Source organism: Ictidomys tridecemlineatus, chromosome 14 (assembly GCF_052094955.1).
Source record: "Ictidomys tridecemlineatus isolate mIctTri1 chromosome 14, mIctTri1.hap1, whole genome shotgun sequence".
Lineage (NCBI taxonomy): Eukaryota > Metazoa > Chordata > Mammalia > Rodentia > Sciuridae > Ictidomys > Ictidomys tridecemlineatus.
In genome coordinates, this window is record NC_135490.1 from 34,085,097 (window position 1) to 34,107,653 (window position 22,557).

Here is a 22,557-nt window from a genome sequence, read left to right on the forward strand (position 1 = left end):
AATGTTATAATCCAATTAGTAATAAATAAGTATGTCCCTAATTTAAATGATTTTCATAATCTATACACATGTATAGTCCATAAATATTTTCTGAACATTGTAAAACAAATAAGAATTTAAATAAAGGCAAAAAAATAAATATCTATGAAAGTTCTAATATTTCCATCCTGTACCCTAATAGATATTCTAGCTGTCCCCATAGGGTGAACATTTCCCCATTCTGAGAACTATCTGACAGTGTGCCATGCACTCCTTGTGGCCTCTGTTGATCACCTGCCCGGCCGGTGTCACTGTCAGTTTTCCTCCTATGAGTGACAATATACAAAACAGCTAACTGCAGGGCTTGCCACATTTGAGAGGCAGAACCACAGAGTCTGTCAAAAGAAACTCATATGCAGGGGGAAGACAAAGATTCAACATCATCCGGTGACCAAGAGAGACATGCTGGAGAGGGCAAGCACTGCTGGTGACTGTCACAGGTCATATTTAAGAAGCCAAATGGACTGGGCTGGCTATTGTGGTGGAAGGAGAATCTAAGCCATGGGGGCCACACTGGACTCAGAGTCTAGCCTCATCTGAGGAGGTCTGTCCTGGATACCCCACAGCTTCAGACCCTACCCCAAAGGCCAAGGATCCTCACCTTTCCTGAGTTCTAGAGAAGTCTTGCCATCACCAGCAAGAGAAAAAGGAGAGGAAAACAGACCGGTGCAACATTACAGGTAACCTATGAGGTGGGGCTGCTCAGCCACACCCTCTGGACTTCTGTTCCGTGCTTCATGAGGTGCGGGGCTGGACTGCTGAGCAGACTAGGTCCCCGCCCACTGCACATGCTGGAACACCTAGGCACAATGTGCACGACTGTCCTACAGAAAGAACAAAGATCTATTTGACCATTTCACTAGTGGCACAGAAACGTGGTACAGTTTTAAAATAGAAATACCAGGTAAATGAAGACTATAGTACAGTTATGTAAGATTATCTAGAATTTGACACTAATCTCTCCTCCCACATCCTGCAAAGCCCACAGCCACCTGCTTCTAACATAAGTGAAACAAAACAGAAAGAAATCCCTCAGAGGTACTCCTAAGCTCAAAGTTTACACCCATGAAGACACAGATTTTGGTCTTGAGATTTTTCAATTCCTTGAGCTTAACTATAAGATCTAAGCTATGCATAAAATAGAATAGACAAACCTGCAACATTAGATGACAAGAACATATATTCTTGTCAGGAGCCATTTCTACGGGGCTCTCTGAATGTTTCCTAGTCCAAATCAAACATCAGATAATATGACATACTTAAGAGCACTAAGGTGCTATGTTTAAAGTTCCTGAAAACACAGAAATGACAATGACTAGGTCTCCTGCATGCTCAAGTCTTAAGAGTGTGGCTGGGGTGCCTATGTGAAGAAGCAAGAAACACACACAGGAAAAGGCACATGAAGGATAGAGACAGGGATGCTATTCAAAATATTTAATAACCAATATGGCCAGACATTAACCAATCAAAAAAGACTCAGGCCACTGCTCAGACCAGAAGCTCTGTTAGGCAGTGGATGGGTCCTTTGGTTTCTGAATTAGGGGTGGAGCTCCCTGGGGCAGTAGCAGTTTTCTAACTAGCATGGTTATAATGCAACATCTTCTCCACCTGCAAGGCTGCTGATGCCTTCAGGCTGAGTGAATGCCATTGAGCCTCAGGTTACAGTGAGTGATGGAGTATGAGAAAGGGCAGAGTTACTCCAGGAATGACTCTAAAGAGCTGGGTTCTGAGGAATAGGGTTAGGATGAGGAATGGTATTCCAGATGGGCCAACGTAGACACACAGGGGGTCTGTTCTGGATACTCCACAGCTTCAGTCCCTACCAGGACACAGGACGGCCACTGGGGCATTGAGAGTTCACATACAGTCTTGGGGCACAGCCCTGTGCCACCAACTTATTTTCTATAAATCACAGTACACAATGATTTGGTAAAGATAGGGCAAATAGCAGGTTGAAGCCAAGCTGTAGAAAGTCCCAGGAAATAAAGACATGGGGCCTTACAGAGAAGGCCCTAACCGTTTCTGCTCAAGAGGGATACAACCAGACCTCTGCTCCAGAAAAAGCAGTCACTGTTCCTCCTGCCATGTTTAACTAAGGCTTTCATTGTCTAACCCAGAGGTGACAGGCTCCAGACTAGATGAGCACTGTCTTCAGAGTGACCTGGCAATAGTGTGTAGGTATTGGGCAATACTGTACAGAGAATGGGCTAGAATAAGCAGAACCTGCTGACTTGATGGGATTTCAGAACATAAGTCAAGGACAGCAGTGAGAGCCAGCCATTCCCCAAACAGGCAAAGGGCCCAGGAACAAAACTCCTGTGTGTGTCATGGCCAGAGGCAAAGACAGGTTGTGTAACCTTGGCTGAGTCACCTCTTCTCCCTGCACCACAGTTACTGCATTGAAAAGATGAGCGAGTTGGGCTGCTTCAGAGCTTGGGGTTGCTCTGCAGAGCCTCCAAGGCAGCAAGGGAGAACAGAAGATACAACCATATCTGTGTGATCTGCGATCCCGCCCATACTCAGCCTCCCCATTTCAACCACAGCAGATCTGTTCTTATTTATTTCACAACTTGAAGTCCCACCTAAAATTTCACTGGGAAAAACAGATTCATAATCACTAGTGATGCTACTGTGCCCTCTGAGCCCTCAAAATTCACAATTCTCTTGTCTATGACAAGTTTTCGATATGATCTAGAACATGTGGAGAAGTCTGTTTCTGGTAAAAGGGCCCAAAGAAATGCAGCAGAAAGCAAACCTATGTTTTCACAGAGAGGCCAACCTCCTACACAGCGAGCATTATTCCACCATCTGTGGTAAGCCTGGGTTCCCGTGCGCACCTGGAATGTGCTCTTTTCCTCCGGTACACCTGATGCATTAATCATGTGTCCTGACTGTTCTCCAGGCTTCCAAGACCAAGTTCAAGGGCAGACAAAGCCATTTACACTTTAATTCTCTAAAAAGTCATTACCATACAGCAAATGATATCATCAAGCACCGAACCAAGCTGAACCAAAATTTGTTGTCTCTTTCAGCACTGTGGTGGCACAAAGGGAAAATTCATGGCAGATTGTAAACAAGATGGAGAAAAAAATAAGGAGCAATGATATAGAAAAAGGAGACTCAGCACAGTCCTGCTTTGCCAACAGCTGAATAACTTGGAACTTTCCAGCCTCTGCCGCACTGAGAATCCTTCTAGCTCTCCAGGGTCAGCAAAGCCAAGCAACCAGGGCACAGGCCCTGAAGTCAGACTGTCTAGGTTCAAATCCTGGAAAAGTCAACTTAACCTCTGCACCTGTTTCTTTAACTTTTGTAAAGTATGGATAAGAAAGAGTAGGACCTACCTCACAAGGTCATTGGGGGACTAATGAGTTTACATACCTGAAGCACGAAGAACAATGCCTTGATCTGTGTGTGAGCTGCTATCTGTCATCCCTGTGATCCCTGAGCCTTGGCCCTGTTCTGGCTGCCGCCACCACTCTTGTGGCTGCCAGAGCCCTGTTTCACAGTTGACAGTTGTGCCTTGAGAGTGAAACCAGTCCCTGCTGCAACTTTCTCTTGATGACATACAGGGTTTTCTGACTTTGTGGATATGGGTCTTTCTTCCACAACAAACCTCAGGGGAAAGTGCCAATTTCTACAGTAGACAAAAATGTGCAAACAGACAGATAAGACATTCAGCATACGTCCCACTCAGAATGAGGAAATGGTCTAAAAGGTAACCCACATCTCCTACTCTGTTGCCCCAACTCCTTTCAATTTATCTTTCCAAACCATGAAAACCTTATTTCAACAGTTTTTCATTAGAACCCAAAAGTCCATTGAAACCCATACATTAATAAAACAATTTTCAAATCATTGTCAATTTCAAGAGATTTAAAGCAGAACCTGATTTAATTTTTTTTAAAAAAAACTAACAAATCTTGGTAACCTGCCTTGAAATAAATAGCTGTTCTTCAATATCCAGCAAGGAGAAGTAAATAAATTAAAGCATATTCCATAAAGTTTACAATGCTGTCATCTTTGAAACTCATTTTTTAAAAATAGTACATAACAACAGGAGGGAAGAGTTCACAATGTAACTTTGGTAATTAAAATTAAATTGCCAAGATTTTTATCTTTGATTAACAATGTATGCTTTATGTTTTAAAAAAATTTGTTAAGAAAAAAAAAACAAGAGAAAATACACCAAAAATGTTATAATAGTACTTCATCTCTAGAAGACCTTTTTATTTTTTTTTTTACTTCCCCAAATTTCTATCATAAGCATCCATTACTTTTATAATAATAAAAAATAAATAAGTACAACTGGGGAGGGCAAAATGGCTTTAGATAAATTTCAAAGTGTTTATTTAAAACTTGAAGACCAGCAAATAATTCTTGAAGAAATTACCTGGGCCACCAGTTTTGAAATCATAGATTTAGGAATCAGCAAAAACATTTGGAGGCAGATGTCACAGGGGCACAGAGCCTTTTCCTACCTCCAGGTGAGTTTCTGTCCCAGGGTGACATCCTTTTAGCCAGCCACACATCAAGGAAGAAGCCATCCAATTTCATCCCCCACTTCTTGATTCCTCTAAGGTTACAACTGACTGAATACTGTTAAGAACTTGCACACGACAGGATATCAAGAGCTGGGGAAAATTAACATAACTCACTCTGCCATGACTATCTCTTCTGCCATTACATATCACCCTAGGATTAAACAAACTAAAATTTCTTAGGAGTTGACATTTAGCATCTTATAGACACAACAGTCTCAGAGCTGCTGTTACAAACACTGGTAAAACTGCCTCTGCCTTCTAGTTCACCCCACATTCAGTTGCTACTTCAGGGCTTTAAAGTTCTCAGAAGCCCCTGGAAGAACTAACATGTACTCAATCATGGGCAGCTTCAGATCAGCTTTGTTCACTGAAAATTACTCTTCACGCAAAGGTGTCAAGCATATTTTAATGACCCTCATGTGTCTGTTTAAGCTGGATTGACAACCTTCAATAAAAATTGTGAAACCTTAATTCATCTCCTGACTGACCTCTGCCTGTTGGAGAGCAAGCTTTCAACTGCCTTAAAGGAAATTCTTTTCTATTTTATCACACAGGAGAGGAGCATACTGCACAGGAGACTAGCACACTCCATCATCCAAACAAGACTGTCCATAAAACATTACTAATGGATTCTAACATAACAGAGTTTGGTTATAAGAGACAGTGAATGCAAAGAAATAATGGATATCTGTTTTAAAATGCAAAGTTGCTCAGTAACTTCAACTGATCTTGGAAACTAATGCTCCTTTGAAGTTACAAATATAAACTCAGAAATTATTAGTATTCCTATAGACTTGCCCTTTCCAGAGAGGAAATTTAGGAGAGAGGAGAAATCTCCAGCTATAAATGAACCCGATCTTTTCCCAGGCTCCTCCCCTAGACACACAGCCATATTCCACAACACTGTCACATCAAAACTAAAGATGTTGGAAGATTTAGATGCAAAGTAAAACACTGTGGCATGCTGATACATTTTGAGTTACCCCAAACTCCACTCGGAAGCAGAGGTAGCTATGAAAACTGTACCATTATGGTATAAATAGATGGCCTTTCCCTACCTGCTTTTGTCACATATCACTTCTTAAATGTCAAAAATTAAAAATCCCAGAGATTTCTTTTGAGTCAGGCTGCCTACAATAATAATAAAAATCCTGCCAAAATATGAATAACAGAGACAGGAAGGAAACATGTCAAAATGCTTATAATTATGAGGGAAGGGTGATTTTTTAAAAATCTTCTATATTTACAGTAAATTAAGAAAACAGAAGTTTTTAATATGCATACCTTATTTTGAGAGGAGAGGTATAAGCTATACTACTTTGAAAGATTTTCCCTTTTCCAGTCATAGAATTTTAGCTCTTTCATGAAATTTTAGACTAATACAGTCTTTTCATAAATGAGGAGTTGGTTTCAGGGTAGGAAAGGATTTTCCCAATTGAGGCAAAACAAGAAGGAATGTCTCCCAAGACCTGGTCCTGTGTTTTCCACTGTATCATCCTGCCCTTTCTCGCTCCAAAATGATGGGTTCCTTTTAGTTCGACCTTCTCAAGCCCATGGCATTGCAGATCATTAACTCAAAGTTAAGTTCTGGGCAACGTCCACCTGAAAGAAGTTTTTGGTAGATTTTTTGCTTGTTTGTGTTAAGTCAACACTTGGTTTCTTTGGAATGATCACAGGTTAAGTTGTGAAAGGTGTGTCAGAAACTGCAATTTAACCAGTTTCTCTCACATTAACCAAAGGTCAATAACTAAAAGGTACTGATTGATAGTTGGAGTATTTTGGATATTAATGCATCAAGATGCAGCTTAAAAGTCTTAACCAGGGCACTTGAAGGGCACTTTTATAATAGCTATTCTTAATTAGGCTCCATAACCTTGAGCTTGGGTGGAGTGGGGATAGGGTTTGCAAGCCCTGACATTCAACGCTGATTAGTTGGAGTCTGTCTCTAGATTCTAATCCACGCCTTCATTCAAGTCATCTACCAAAGCTGGCCCTCTACGCTATAAAGTGATAGAGATCATCTTTTTGTTGCCTAATTAAAAAAAAAAAAGGCCAGAGTGCCTTAAATCAATGATTCTATCACGGCTATGTACGCTCCTCTGGAGACACCGCGAGAATTTCTACATATGGCAACCTGCTTTTGGTGCTGCCTCTGACCCTTCAGCGAGCGTTCCGCACAGGGGCCATCATCAGAGCCAGGCGCCGGTCCAGGCTAGCTCCGAGCGTGGTCCTAGCGCGCCCTACAGACCCTGCCCCTGGGGCACGAGGGATGCCTGCGGCCGAGAGAACGCGGCCCCGGATCGGGTAGGGCCACCTCCACGCACCTGGGCTGGGCCTCCTACTGTGGGCCGGGCCGGTCCCCGCCGCCACGCCAACCAGGGGCCGGTCCCGCGGCTCACGTCCCTCGGATACGCGGTGCACCAGCCCCGCGCCCGCGCCACCAGCGGGAAGCGGCGAGCGGGCAACGCGGGCTCCAGCACAGGAAGCGGCGGCGAGAGGGGCGGCCTGGGAGCTCGGGCTGCCCTGGGAAGCGAGGCCGCAGCGCAGAGACCGGAAAGAGGAACGTCTCCCGGAGCGGCGAGCTGTTCTCGCGTCCCCGCCGCGCACCGCCTCTGAGGAGCGGCCCCGCGGTGCCACCTCAGCCCCGCGCCTCCGCCGAGACCCCGCACCGCAGCGGGAGCAGCTGCGGCTCCGCGCGGCGGGCGCACTCACCTCCTCCGCTACCCGGGCCGCTCCGCCGGCGGCTGTCACTGCAGTCCACTCCCAGCCCAGCGCCGGGTCCTGGTGCTATTTAAAGAGTCACCGCCGCCACAGCCCACTGGCTGCGCCCCCTCGGCTGCCGCGGCCGAACTAGGCGGCTGTGAGTGCGCGTGCCGCGCCCGCCCCGCCCCGCCCCGCCTCGCCCCGCCCCGCCTCGCAAGCCCGGCCCCCTCCTCCAGGCCCCGCCCCCGCCGGGCGCGTGCGTTGCTAGCGGGTGGCGGGCAAAAGCGGCTGGAGTCACCCGAACTGCCCTCGGGTTTCACAACGGAATCTGAGGAAGGGCAAAGGGTAAATCGTAGCGCCCCAGCCCCAAAGGCCCGGAGACTGCGAGTCTGCGATGCCCTGAGGTGGGAGAGGTCTTTTTGCACCTTGCACGCTCAGCCACCTGCCCCACTGGCTTCTTGTAGTCCCCGGGGTTCTGCTCTGCGGATGTCTGGTGGTCCAAGAGTTTCCCTTTCCGTTTTTTCCTTTGGCACAGACTTTCGCGACCCCTTTTAACAGGATTTCACCACCGTCCCCACCCTGAGTTTCGCCACAGTCCCTGGCAGGGAAGACCTGTGTGGACTTCCGCCATGTCCTAGACATGAAGCAACCCTGGACGATTCAGGCCCCAGGATAGTTAGAGCAAAAGAGATTAGGCATTGCTGAAGCATCACATTCACCTGCTGAGTTCTTGCCATGCAGTTTTGAGGGATTCTATGGGATGAACTTTGAGGGATTTTTTCAGACACCAACGCAATTGTTTTCAGGCTCACATCTCAAATGTTACTTTTCCTCTTGGTTCCTGAGGCCTGCCAGTATCTTTAAGCTCTAATAGTTGTCCAGTTACAGTGGTGTTTGCACCAAGCATTGGGCAGAGGTCTAGTACTGCTTTGAATTTGAGGGATGAGAAGAATTAGTGTTAAAATAAAGGCCTCTGGTGATAATGTTGTAGGGACAAAGGAGGCCAGGCACTGAAGATAGCAGGAAACAGTTTTATTTGGCTGCAGCCAGGTTCAGAGGGTACAGCCTTTGCTGTAATCAATCAATCCCCTGAACCCCGAGTTCAGGGAGTTTCAGAACTTTATACCCAGCATGTAAGGGGAGGGGCTCAGAAGATCCCATTCTGCAGAAATTCACATAAAAGCAGCTTTTTCTTTCACTGTTCTGGGCAAGTTAACTCTTCAAGGACAACACCTAAGAAGGGGAGAGCTTCATCTCCCCTTTCTTTCCTCCCCCTACCAGTTGTTACCAAGGGCTCATTTGTAACTTATCTTAAAAACGTTGACATCTCTGTGAAGCCCAGCTCAAGGCCAGATGCCTTGTTTGCACATTTCTGGCTCTATACTGGATACGTTTGTGAAAAACTTGTAAGGGGGTGTCCAGCACCTGGAGTGCTTGTATCTTCTTGGCCAGTGGCCAAGTAAAGGGTGACATGAAAATAGGAAGTTTATATACATTGGACTCTTTTTCTGACAGTCCTAAAATCAGCCATGGTGAAGAGGGCTTTTCTGTGGAGAAAGGGGGTGCCACTTCAGTAACATACCCCTTATTGGATGCTTAATATCAGACACTGCACATGCATGACCCTATCTTCATCATAACCCTTTGAGATGGTCCTATCATCATTCCCCTTTTACAGAAGAGGAAATGGAGGCACAGAGGTTATATGTCAGTTGAGGGCAAGACTACACCTGGAACTCAAAATGGTCTGCCTCCAGAACATGCACATAACAATGGTGGGATTATACTGAGGTTTACACTGGTTAAAAACAGATGTGTTCTTTCTAGGCTCAAGCATATTCAAGTTGATTCCAGCAAATAATGGAAGGAGGAGAGGCACTGGGGATTGAACCCTGGGGTGCTTTATCAATGAGCCATATCCCTGGATTTTTAAAATTTTTATACAGGATCTCACTAAGTTGCTGACGTTGGCCTTGAACTTGCAATCCTCCTGCTTCAGCCTCCCTAATCACTGAGATTATAGGCATGCACCACTGCACTAGGCAGCAAATAATATCTTAAAACACTTTTCCTGGGTGTCTCTAGAGCTTTTCCAGAACACCTGAAAGTAGCAATTGTATTTGTTTCCTCTCACACTGTGCTGGGCTCTGTGGCATAGTAATGGTGAGAGCAACCCACACACCAACAACTTCTGTAATAGCTGGCTGCCTCTAGCTCCCCTTCAAGATCTGTATCTTCCAGATGGACATGCACCCATTTAAATGAGAGAAAAAAAATACACTCCACATTTATTTTTATTTTTATTAGAAAAAAAATATTTTTTATTAGAAAAAATAGATTGCACATTCCTTTATTGGCTAATCTTTGGTTTCTTCGCCCAGGTCTCTTTCTCCACACCCATGATTTCATCATTTTATCCTCTCCTTTACCTTCTTACTTTTTTGACCAGTCTGTGAGGCCCAGGGCATCCTTAGCCACTTTCCCAGTTCTGTAGTATATTCCTTTCCCAGGGCTGTGTAACAAAGTATCATAAATTAGGTGGCTTCAGCAATAGAAATTCATTGACTCACAGTTCTGGAGACTAGATGTATGAAATCCAGGAGTTGACAAGGTTGGTTCTTTCACAGAACTGAAAGGAAGAATCTGTTGCAGGTCTTTCTGGATTGCAAATGGTTGTCTTCTCCCTGTGGCTCTTCACATCACCTTGGCTCTACAAAGTATGTCTCAATTTCCCTTTTTATAAGGATATTGCATTAGGGCTCAACCTGATGACCTTGTATTGACTTGATCTTCTCTGTTAAAGATCCTATTTCCAAAATAAAATCACATTCTCAGGCCCTTGAACATATGAATGGGGCGGTGGGGGTACATTTCTTTCCATAACATTCAGGCAGTTGTCTCTGTATCTCTTCCCATTCCATGACACTGAACTGAAACTGGATGCCTCTTCCTGGGCTCTAACTCTTAATACAGGTGATTTATAACTTTAGAGTGGAGAATGCACACAATCTGGAATCAGATCTGAGTTCCTACTCTCTCTGGCAGAAGCTGTTATATGACATTGGACAGCGACTTCATTCCCTAGCGCCTCGGATTTTCCCTCTAGAAATAAAGGAAACAAACTAATCTCAATCTCTCAGGTCTATTCCAGCACTAACACTGAAGAAAAACAAGACAAAACTAAAACCTTTCTTCCTGACATTTTCAAAATGTTTCACAATTTGGAGGATTGTCCTGTGGCCATCAGATAGACTTTGATGGGAGGTTGTATTGCACAGTGGTTAAGAATACAAGCTTTAGGGTTGGGCAAATCTGCATTAATCCCTATTTTATCCTCTGTAAACAGGAATAATACCTACTATAGAACAGTGTCCTAGGGACTGACAGCCCAGGCCTTGAGCTTTCTCATTCAATGAAGGTTCCAGGCTCTATAATTAAATGTTCCATTTTGTGACTTACAGAGAGGGGTACTAAGGATCAAACCCAGTGCCTCACATGTGCTAGGCAAGTGCTCTATCAGTGAGCCACAACCCCAGCTCAGCTGTGATTATTTTTGATCTTCTGCATCTATTGCTTTCAATCCTCATCATCCGAACTCAAGTTACATCATTCAACGCTAGTCAATGTGCTTTGAATGCCAGGTCTTGGCCATTGATGAAAGAGTTGTCATCAGTAAATGATGCTCAACCTGTCTTGAGATACCATGTACAATAGGCATATAATTAATGACCTTCATGAAACGCTTAGTGCCTGGAGGGCAGGCACTGTGTCCCATGAATCCTCATGAACCATCCTACTCCTTCTCACTCCACTGCTAGTCCTAGGATGGTATTTACGTAATAGTACTCAGTGTTTAACTGGACATCTTTCTAACTATACACATGTAATCAGGACTAACCAAGGGTGGATTCAGGGTGTGTGGAACCTAAAGTTTATACAATTTGGGGGAGCTCTTGAAGAAAATTACAAATACGAAACTGAATACAACAATCAATGTTTCTTTTGAATGAGAACAGAAATCTCAGTAAAATATAATTTTTAAAATTTCAGTCTCTCTTGGGCCTCCAGCAGTGGGAAGGAAAAGAATATTGCCCATGATAATTGCACCAAAAATTTCATGAAGTTCAACAAAATAACCTAAAAATTTTAAAAAATTATTCTCTCCTACCAAAATAAGTTTTCCCACTGTTTTGGGCTGTGTACTCATTAGTGGTGTTTGGTATGAGATTTTTAATAAACTTTATTTTTTAGAACAGTTTTCAACTTATGGAAAAATTGCAGCACTCTCACCAACTTCTCAGCCACCTTCCAACACGATTCACGTCTTACATTAGCAGGGTACCTACGATACAATCAGCAAGCCAGTGCTGAATCCATTCATTATTCAGATTTCCTTCATTTTTACCTCTTTCTGTTTCAGGACCCCAACCAAGATACCACACCCCATTTACTTGGTATGTCTCTTATGTCTCCTGAGGCTCTTCTTGGCTGAGGGAGTTTCTTAGATTAACCTTGTTTTTCAGGACCTTGACAGTTTTGAGGAACATTGGTCAGGTATTTTGCAAAACATCCTTCTTTTGGCAGCTGTCAAATGTTTTTCTCTTGATTAGAATGAGATTATGTATTGGGAGCAGGAAAGCGGACATAAGATTTTTTTTTTTTTTAATTTGGTGGTACTTGGGATTGAACCCAGGGTCTGTTGATGCTAAGCAAGGCCCTATCACTGAGCTACAACATTGCTGGCCTCATGTAACATTTTTTGGGAGAGGGGTACTGGGATTGAACTCAGGGACACTCAACTACTGAGCCATATCCCCAGCCCTATTTTGTATTTTATTTAGAGACAGAGTTTCACTGAGTTGCTTAGTGCCTCACTTTTACTGAGGCTGGCCTTGAACTCACGATCCTCCTGCCTTAGCCTCCTGAGCTGCTGGGATTATAGGTGTGCACCACCACGCCTGGCCTCATATGACATTTTTAATAACACAATTTGTTATATAAAGAATAGAAAGAAAATCTAGTCTTTCCATCTTTCCCCTAACAAGACTGATGGAATTCCTCGAGATTTTTTTTTTTTTTTAAATGGTACCAGGGATTGAACCCAGAGGAACTTCACAACTGAGCTACATCCCCACCCCTTTTTAGGGTTTATTTTGAAACAGGGTCTCACTAAGTTGCTGAGGGCCTCTATTTATGCAAACTCACTAAGTTGCTGAGACTGGCTTTTGAATTTGTGATCCTTCTACCTCAGCTTCCCTAGTTGCTGGGACTACAGGTATATGCCACCAGGCCTGGACTTCTTAGAATTTTGAGTAGATATTGAAGAAAATGAGGTCCATTGCTTTTTTTTTTTTTTTTTTTTTTTTAGAGAGAGAAAATTTTAATATTTATTTTTTTAGTTTTAGGCAGACACAACATCTTTGTTTGTATGTGGTGCTGAGGATCGAACAGGGCCGCACACATGCCAGGCGAGCGCTTGAGCCACATCCCCAGCCCATTGCTTTTTATTTTAAATGCATGCCAATTAGAAGAATTTTCTGTGGTAGACCTTCTGACTATTCACATTTCAATCTGCATTCCTCTTCCCTGATCACATAAATTTCCAGGTGCCTTGGGACAGGTTGATTTGGAGACATGAATCTCTGACTTTGAACCTCCTACCAGTAGGCTAGGTAAGTTGGCCCAGTAGGTGAGGTCCTCCTGACAGCATCCCTGCTGATGCAAATTCCATGAATGTTGTTCCCAAACCCAAAGGAACATATACAACCAACACCAGTTCCCCTTATCTGGGTTCCAAAAATGACCTTGGCACTCCTGAGCAAGAGGGTAGTGACAGAAGAGACGGAATAGAGTGATGGCTGAACCAACTGGTAGTAGCTAAATTATCTTTTGCAAAGACTAGAGGAACATTTAACTATGAGAGCATGTTGCTAGGATCCCTCCCTAAATTTCATGGGGTTGCTGTAAGTGATTGGCTCTGAAAATTAAACCATTAGCCTAAAAGTCAACCTAGTCCAGTTGGAAATCTTTTGGTACTGTCACTATGCCCCTGTTTGCAAGCTCAACTGTCTTGGGCATCCAGCAGTGGGGAAGAAGGGTGTTTCTGCCAAACCAACACTGTTCTGTAACTACTGATAACTATCACACGATCTTCAATGGCCCTAATTAAGCCATAGTCCTCTCCTTACCCACACTCCTTGTAATTTTTAAATATAATTGAGCCACTGGCTTCATTCACTTTATGAGGAAGAGCTAGTCTGCAGAGACCCAGGCAGTAACTGTCCTGGGTATTTCTCTCCTCCTTCTGGGTCACAGTCCACCAGCTGCTCAGCCCCGCTGTTCAGGCCCTTTCCTGCCATTGAAGTTCTGCCCAACCTGGAGCCATCAAAGAGGCCAGTGCTTCCAGACCCCACCCTCCACCCCACACTATTTCCTTTCTGTTTCTTGATATGAGCATTTTAATTGGTCAACATCAAGAGTTTATTTATTCCTCCATCTCCCTAACTCACTTGGCTTCTGATTCTCAAATGGTAGAATTCAAACTCTTTTCAACGTCTCCTAAGTTGACCTACAGAACTTGTACCTGCTTTCCTCATCAACCAGTTTGTCTGTTACCTTCTCCAGCTAGATGGAACTATCTGAAGGTTAAGGGCCAAAAGTATGGCGTCAGATTGCTTGGATTCAAGTTCCATTACTTACTAATTAAAGACTTAAGGCAAGTAACTCTCAGATCCCTAGCTTTTTTAACTGCCGAATATGAAAGTGCATTGCATCAGATCTGAAACCTAAATCAATTATAAGATTCACTATTATTTTATGAATCCCTAAGGAAAAAAAAATGCTGCTCATCTTAATTGCAAGACACCATCATCAGTTAGCTTTTACTGTATAAAATAACAAGTCACACCAAAATGGAGCAGCTTAAAACAACATACATTTATGAGCTCCTTATCTTGGTGGTTAGCTCTGGGGCTGGGTGCAGCTCCATGATTGCTCTGCTGGTATCTCCTGGGCTCTCTCCTGCAGATACTATCAAATGGTGGATCATCTAGGATTAGATATTCTGGGATGGTCTCTCTCACAGGTGTGATGGTTGGTTATTAAGGTTCCTCAGTTGTCTGCATGACCACTCACTCCATCAAACTAATCCACGCATGTTCAAATGTGATCTCAGGTTCCGAACACATCACAGGGGATAAGCCTCAATGTACAACTGCCTTTCAAACCTCTATTTCTTGTTTGCTCCATTTCCATTGACCAAAACAAGTAACGTGTCGTGTCAAAAATCAGTATGAGAAAGCACTATCCAAGCACATGGATACAAGGAAGGGGAATTGTGGTGGCCACTTTGCAAACAATCCACCACACATCCTGATTCCATAGATATTAAAGTCCGAAAAAAAGTGTGTACCTAAGAACACATAAAATGTAGTAACAGTGCCTACTCAGAGGCTTGCCCTGTGAGATAATGTCTATATGGTATTTAGAACAATGCTTAGTCCCTGGTGAATGCTCTATAAATACTATTACTATTATTCTTGCTTCTCTTTGGGTAGCCTTTAAGTCTATGCATCTTTCTGCCTGAAACCTGGTAAACCTAACTTAGATATTCCTTCCCCCAGAATATGTACGCACAGTTTGTTATTCCCAGAGCTATGTCAGCATTTGCTTTGGCAGGTTGTAATTTCCATTCTTGTAACATCATGGGCCTGGCAGAAATTCTGAGTCTAGACCTCTTCTGCCCCCAAGCCAATCCAGTGCCTGAAGTTTGCTATATGTTTATTTAATTGAACTGCCAAGTCACCTCCAATAGAACTGCTTCTCATTCCCTTAGGTATAATCTCTCTCCCTTCTGGCAGTACACCTGCAGCTCTTTATCACGTGTCTGGTGTCGTACTTGTCACACTGACTTGCGATTACAGGTTTGTGTAATATGCCTTGTGTAATAGAATATACCTTACTCCACTCTGTCACACGGAGCTCCCTGCCACCCTGCTACTATAGCAGTGTATACTGTTCAAACACCTGTTAAATGAAAAAAAAAAAAAACAAACCAGAGTTTCCAATCTCTATGTTACTTCCAAGAAGGCTGTAACCAAAAATCCAGAGTAGAATTAGATTTACCAAAAATCCATCTATGGATGTTTTCCTACTCCGTTCCTAGGGTTTAAGCTCCACTGGTTTCTCTCTTATTCAGATCACAACACAACATGGGCTTCATGTCCAGGTGTGTGAGGTCCGATTCCGGTCCCTATGGCCACTCTAACATCCCTGCCCAACACACACACACACACACAGACACACACACACACACACACACACACACAGTTCTCCAAGTAGAACATGGAAAATGGTTGGGACTGTGTCAGGTCGTTCGTCACTCCTTGCAGGGAGGGCATCAGTACCTCCTGGAGTCAGTATATCCGCTTGGAGGGATGTTGAATCTGAGTGATTCGAGCAACCACCACCTTCTTCCACCTCGACTCTTACCTTCTTCTCCAGTGTAACGGGCAAATGCCAGTCCACATCTGACTGCGACCAGAAGCTCACATCTTTGCCTTGTGAAGGTCTTGAACAACCTTGGGAATCTGATGAAAGGTATAGATCTTCACCTCATAAACATTTCCCATTGTGCATTATGTGGGTTTCTTAGGGTCCCTAGTTACGATTCCCCGGTAAAATGGAAAGAGTACTAGATTTGTGATTAAAAAGATCTAAGTTCAAAGCCTGTTGCTACCTCTTCCTAGTTCTGTGACTGATCTCGTTGAACCTCACTTTTCACATCTGAAAAGTCAGATGTAATAGCTAGCACTTCAGGTTGTAAGGGGTCTGCCACATCATAGCTCCTTTATTCTAATTCCCCATCCTTGCCTCCCAGATGTGTTGTATAGAGCTGGCAGTATGGTACGTGTAGTCAGTGATGGAGTGGAATTTCATTCTAAGTTTAGGTCTTCATGTATTTGCTAAAAAATATTTATTGAGCATTTACTATGTACTAGCCACAATGGTAGGTGCTGGGGTGTACAGGTTTCTGTGTGTGTGTGTGTGTGTGTGTGTGTGTGTGTGTGCGTGCGCGCACATGCATGCATGCGTGCATGCATGTGTATGTGTGTAGTGGGCCCTGATCATGAAAGGTGTGCAAAGTTGAATAAATATGGGACCTCAAAAAGCTCCTAGTCTGATGACCTAGTGCCAGTCTATCCCTACAATGCAATATCTTCTAAAGTTTTTAGCACAAAACATTTTATCTAATTAATCTACTAAAGAGTTATTGTATTATTGATTCCTTCAATACCTTGGTCTTTCTGATCAAAGTCTGACCCTTGTGTGGAACCTATATATCTCTGTGCATAGACATTCTCTTCCTTGACTGTTAAATTTCAATCCAAGAATCCTCATCAAGAGTATTCTTGGGTAGTGAAAATTGAGTGAGGTGTTTTAGGCCTGAATATATTGAATACATGGTTTTGGATAATTCAATGAGGTAAATATCGTCAATGTTGTCACTGACTGGGTAAAATTGATGATAATGTTGTACTCTGCAAAGCTAGAGTTTATTAAAATGCATTTTGTGGGCACTGATTTTTATGTCTGACAGAAAATACCTATTTTTTAATACTCACCAGGCTATTCTTTAATATAGCTCTCCATTCTAAATGCAGGCAGCTTATGGTGTTCTGGACATTTGGACTCACTATTGAAAATGTCTGGATGTCTCTGCTTTCAGGGTATCTTCTTCAAGTCAATCAATCTAGCAGCCTGGCAGTATACTTCAGGTATATGAGGCTTGTACTTTGCCCAAAAACCTGGCTTTCTGGTAATAATCTGGAGAGACTAGATTTAGATAATTGTAATTTTCTGAAATCTCTGTCTCACTGGTGTTGTTCCTACTGAAGTGCCACATGCCAAAGTTCCCATAATTTGCATATTAAGTAGTAATACTGCAGTGACCTAGTCTAAACCTTAGGTTAATTTTTCTGCCTTAAATTTGCCTCCTTTTCAAGTGTGTTCATCTGTACTATCAACTCATTAGCCAAGCACCTACTATTTTGCACAGTGCTGTTGAGTGTAAAATAGCTGGCTTCTTGATTATAAGCAACAGAAATCAGCTATGACTGTTTTGAGTAGATCCAGAATTCATTGGAAGGAAACTGGAGAATTTTAGAGTGTGAAATATCTGATCTGGCTCCAGAGCCAAGAAGCAGGAAAAAACCACAGCTCTCTTTTAATCAGGATGTTGCCAGTGAAACTGTAATAACTGCCACGGGGCTGGATACAGCTGGACGCTGTTGCCACAAGCAGATTCCAGCCCTCCCTCATCTCTGTTACTGTCATTCAGGTAAGAGCTTCCGGTTTTCTGTCTTTGGTCCTGTGCCTGTGCCCTCGCTGCTGTGAGTAGAGATAGAGAAAGGGAAACTGTTTTGTCACCTGCAGTTGCAAATGGGGCAATGCAAATTTAACCCCAGGCAGGAAGGGGTTAAATCCTTGACAGTAATAACTGACAGTGGTCACCACATTCTGGACAATAAGACAAGTGCTAGAATTGGAATTGCTTGGGGGAGAGGGATTATTTGCTTCTTGGGGACTTGGTGTGGGGGAATAGCAAACTCTTCTGGTCCACTAAACTTTTGCTTGAGTTGTTTGCTTGCCTAAGTTCACCCTTGATCTCATCTCTCATATCTAAGTCTTCATTGGCCCTTAAGGCACGGCTCAACTACCAGATCCTTCAGAAAATTTCTGATAACCCAGACTGGAAGCAATCCCTGCTACTCTACATCACTTATCCATTCACTTATCCATCTATCTATCCAGTTAGCCATCCTTCTATCCTTGCATCACATTCAGCAATTTTCCCCCTCTGATGGGTAGCAGGCCTGTCTTAGGCCCTGTTTGGCAGCAGTGGACAGAACACTACTTTTGAGTAAGTCAGTAGTGAAGTTAGCCAAGATTAGTCAACCAATGAAATATTGAAAAGTATTGCAATCAATCATTTTTTTTTAAATCGGGTGTTTGCTGTTTGCTTAATGCTATATGAAGCACAGTAGATAAGGACAAAAAATGAAATATCAAATCCTGACTTTAGGACTAGGGGCATCACTCAGTGGCAGAGGGTGTGCTTAGCATGCACTAGGCCCTGGGTTTGATGCCCAGGGCCACCAAAAACAAACAAACACACGCCCTGACTTTCAGCATGGCACCCACTTTACAAATAGTTTATGAACAATTTTTTAGTGTAAAGAATAGATTTTAAATTATATTAAAGATTATATTAAAGATTTAATATAAAACTTGAAACTCAGTTGAGCAATTTGACATGACAACAGTAAAGTAATAGTCTGATTTTCCTCTATACAACTGTCACATAAGAAAATAAATCCCTCAAATAGTAAATTTCTATATAGATGAATTAATCAGAAATATTGCAAGGCTATCTATCTAATAATTAGACTCTGTGGGAGAATCCTCCTCAAGTTGTGTTTATATCTATATCTAATTGTGGGGATAAGATTTACACAAATAAAAAGATAACTGCATTAAAAAATAAGACTGGAGGATAGGAATCGGATAATTGATGTGGAGAGGGTAAATGATGTGAATTCAAAGAAGCATCAAGGAGGGAGGCTCTGAATTGACATTTTTGAGATGAACAAAATTCAAATGAAGTCAGGAGGAGAAGGAGTGCCATGCTGTGGAAATCATGGAGTAGAGGTCTGTCTGGGAGCTGGTAAAGTATTCAAAATCATACAGCAGAGTGGAGATCATTCACACTTTAGGAGTTACCAGTCTGTTTTGTTCATCCCAGCACAGAGCATATGGCCTAATGTTAGTATTGGACAAATGCACTTTTTGTTTTTGGTACCAAGGATTGAATCCAGTGGTGCTTACAAACTGAGCCACATCCTGAGCCCTTTTTATGTTTCATTTTGAGACAAGGGTTTTGCTAAGTTGCTAAGGGCTTTGCTAAGTTGCTGAGCCTGGCTTTGAACTCGCTATTCTCGTACCTCAGCCTCCTGAGCTGCTAGGATTATAGATGTGCACCACTATGCCCAGTGGACAAGCACATTTTTAAAAAAGAATGAGGGCTCAGTCGTAGAATGCTTACTTAGCAAGCGTGAGGCCCTGGGTTTGATCCCCAGTATCACAAAATAAATCAAACAGATAAATAAAATATGAATGAATAAGCTACAGGGAGCTGCTGCCCAGGCTTATTGGGGAGCATGACTTAAAGAAAATTGTGCTTTGGAAGATTGACCTGGTAGCATCGAGCATGATGGGTAGACTCAATAGGAAGAGAGTGAAGAAAGGACCTGTCCTGGGAAACCTGTGATCCTGTGGAAGTACGGAGTTATGGGTCAGCTCCAGATGGTGCTCCCAGGACTAGAAACCTTTGAAGGAATGCACAAGAGCTGGGAGAAGGGAAAATTGTTTTAGGAGAAGGGAAAATTTAGGGGCAGGAAGAGGGAAGAGCATGAAGATGTTGGGCCCCAAGTCCGATTGCAGAGATGAGCTTCAGGGGTCCCTGCTCTCCTGTCATGGAAGGGAGAGTGCATAAGTTCCACGTATAAGATTCAGGTTCTGAGCGTCTCCTTTCTGGTAAGCTAAGTCCATTTTCCCTGCAGTTCTATAGCAACAGGAGTCCATTAAATAACTGAATCAGCAAAATATACCTGTGACTTAGTTCCATAATACTTGACTTCCTTGTTTCTCTGTGATCACGCAAATGAAGACTGTTTTTCATATTTTGTGTCATCCAATTAAGGGTGAGGGTTATGCTTCACTTGCATCTGAGCTGGGGAACACCCTTAGTGAAGTCCCCAAAAGCTGGCAGAAAGGGTTCTGGGGTGAAGAGTGATGCCCACCCCTGGGGAAGAGTAGGGTCCAAGCTCAGCCTCCCTGTCTCTGGACCCTACATCCATGGAGAACTTTATAAATGGAGCAGATTTATAAATGAAAACTTGCCCGAGGGCAGGTGTGTACTTAGATGAATGCCCCTAGCTGTTTCCATATTGCAGTTTATATACTCTATATTAAAGTACATTTGTTCAATAAAGATAAAAATCATCATCTCATAGTGAAATGCATCAGGCTTACTTTTATTTATTTATTAGTCTTTATCAGAAGGGTCATAATGGTCATAATAACAGAAATTCTGAAGACAATGTCAGTAATACCTGGATAGTTATGATAGCTGCACAAGAGCAAGATGAAGGCGGTTTATACTGAGGATGGCTGTAGTAGTCATAGTGGAGAAAATGCACATATCTAGACAATATTTTTCCATAGAATCAATAAAACTTTCTTGATTGGGTCAGGGTTGGGCGATGGCTCTAATGGCAGGAAAAGAGTAGGGAAACAGAGGATTCAAGATTGATATCTAGGATTTTACTCTTTTCAAGTAGATCAGGTGCCATTTATTAAGAGAAGAAAGATTTGGGCAGAAACTACTTTGGGGGAAAAATAAAGAATTCTTCTCTGGAAATGTTAATTTGGATGTCTGCTCCCCATCTAAGTGGAATTTGCATGTAGACAGTGAGATATGCCCTGGGGAGGTCAGGGCTTGAGATTCTAATTTGGGAGATAGATTTTGCAAATCTCCTCTCAGACATTAGGTGAAGATAAGGAAGGTGTAGAACTGATGCTCAAGAGAAATTCGTAACTAATGTCCATTTATTTATTCATATTTTCATTCATTCCTGAAAAGAGATAGGCACTGTGCTGAATTCTATGAACTGAATCAACAAAAACAGACCGTCCCTGCACTCACTGAGTTTGACATCTAGACATCTGTGCAGTAGAAAGTGAGTCTCCTGTGTAAGTTAAAATTTTCTAGTAGCCACGTTTTTTAAAAAAAAAAAGTGTGGTTTAATTTGAATTGTTTACTTATCTAATCCAATATATCCAAAATCAGTATATTTCATCAACACAAAAGCTATTCCTGAGATAGTTTGTGTTCTTTTTTGTCATGTTCTCTCAAAATCCATTGTGTACCTTACACATCCAGCCTTTCTTGATTCAGATTAGTCACCTTCTAAGTGCTCAGCAGCCTCATGTGGCTCTTGGACAGCACAGATTTAGAGGATATTGTAACTTTGCTCATTGATGTCTAAATTCCCCTCCTTCTCCAGACATTGGGGGACTGTTTGGTGCCCCCAGATCTGTAAATCAGTTCATACTGCCTGAGGGCCAGCAATGGTGTTTGAGGACACGGACGCCATTATAACACATATCTGTATCCGACAGTCCCTAGCCACAATGGACTAACCAGTGACCCATGGGAAGATTAATGCTGTGTGTTTTAAAAGTGGGAGCATTGTTGTTGTACTAAGTATTTGTTCGCAGTGTAAAAAATTATATACATACACACATACATATATACACTTTGTAAAAGCTGTGTCAATCCTGCAGTCTCCCCTGTTTCCCTGATACTTGGTGGTGACTCTGTAATGCTGCATTTCTTCTCTGCATCCCACCATCCAGGCACAATAGAGCTCGGAAAGTGTTTGGTGGATGAACAAACATAGGAATGGCAGGCCTGCTCCATGATTCGGGGTGAAGAGTGTGTGGGATTATGTCTTTGACATTGTTACATCTAATCTAATGCTTTCTCTGACCTCTCCCTGTCAGGAGGAATCAACATGGATGTTTCTTTCATTAACAAGTATCATGGTGAGTTGTCTCTTCCTGAGTTTGACATCTAGATTTTTTTGAAGGTCAAAAAAATCAGGTCTCAAGGACAAACCTAAGAGGGTGCAGAAAGTCCAACAGGAATACCTTGTCTTCCACAGTGAGATGGGCTTTAAGAGGGGTACCACTGCTTAGGAACAACCACTTCTTCATGGCCATTTCATGGTGGCTGCCCATGAATCAGTTTCCCTGCCTAAATTGCTCCTTGGCCAAGGATAGATTCAGGCCAGGATTGGCATGCATGCTGAGGTTTACCTAATTTTTCTATCTTTTTCTTTCTTGGTTTATTTGCTCCTTTTCTAGAGTCTGAGTACTCCCTTTTGGCTCCTGCAGCTGCAGATATCCCCTGCAGGAACATCAGCTCTCCAGGATTGGATGGCTGTGGTCATCTATTCTTCTAGGAAGCAGCAGCCCAGATCCTGAGTGAAGGAGAGGAAGGTGGATGGAATGGAGGCTTCTTCAGCTCTTGTGCAGTCTAAGACAAGTTCAGCAAGGTGGATGGTGAGTCCTGAGACAAAGTCAGTCCCATGTCTCTCAGGGGTAGGTGGGAGTTCTTGAGGGTGCCTTCTCATGTCTGTTGCTCAGGCAT

General features: G+C 42.9%; 1 protein-coding gene across 1 annotated transcript in view; it reads right to left on the minus strand.

Moving 5' to 3' along the window:
- The window catches only part of Acsl1 (acyl-CoA synthetase long chain family member 1), a 59,467-nt gene extending 52,012 nt beyond the window's left edge, over positions 1-7,455 (minus strand). The window contains exon 1 of the mRNA XM_078031036.1: positions 7,293-7,455. The gene's annotated coding sequence lies outside the window, so the exon portion shown is untranslated. The remainder of the gene's footprint in view (positions 1-7,292) is intronic.
- Positions 7,456-22,557: the final 15,102 nt, after the last annotated feature.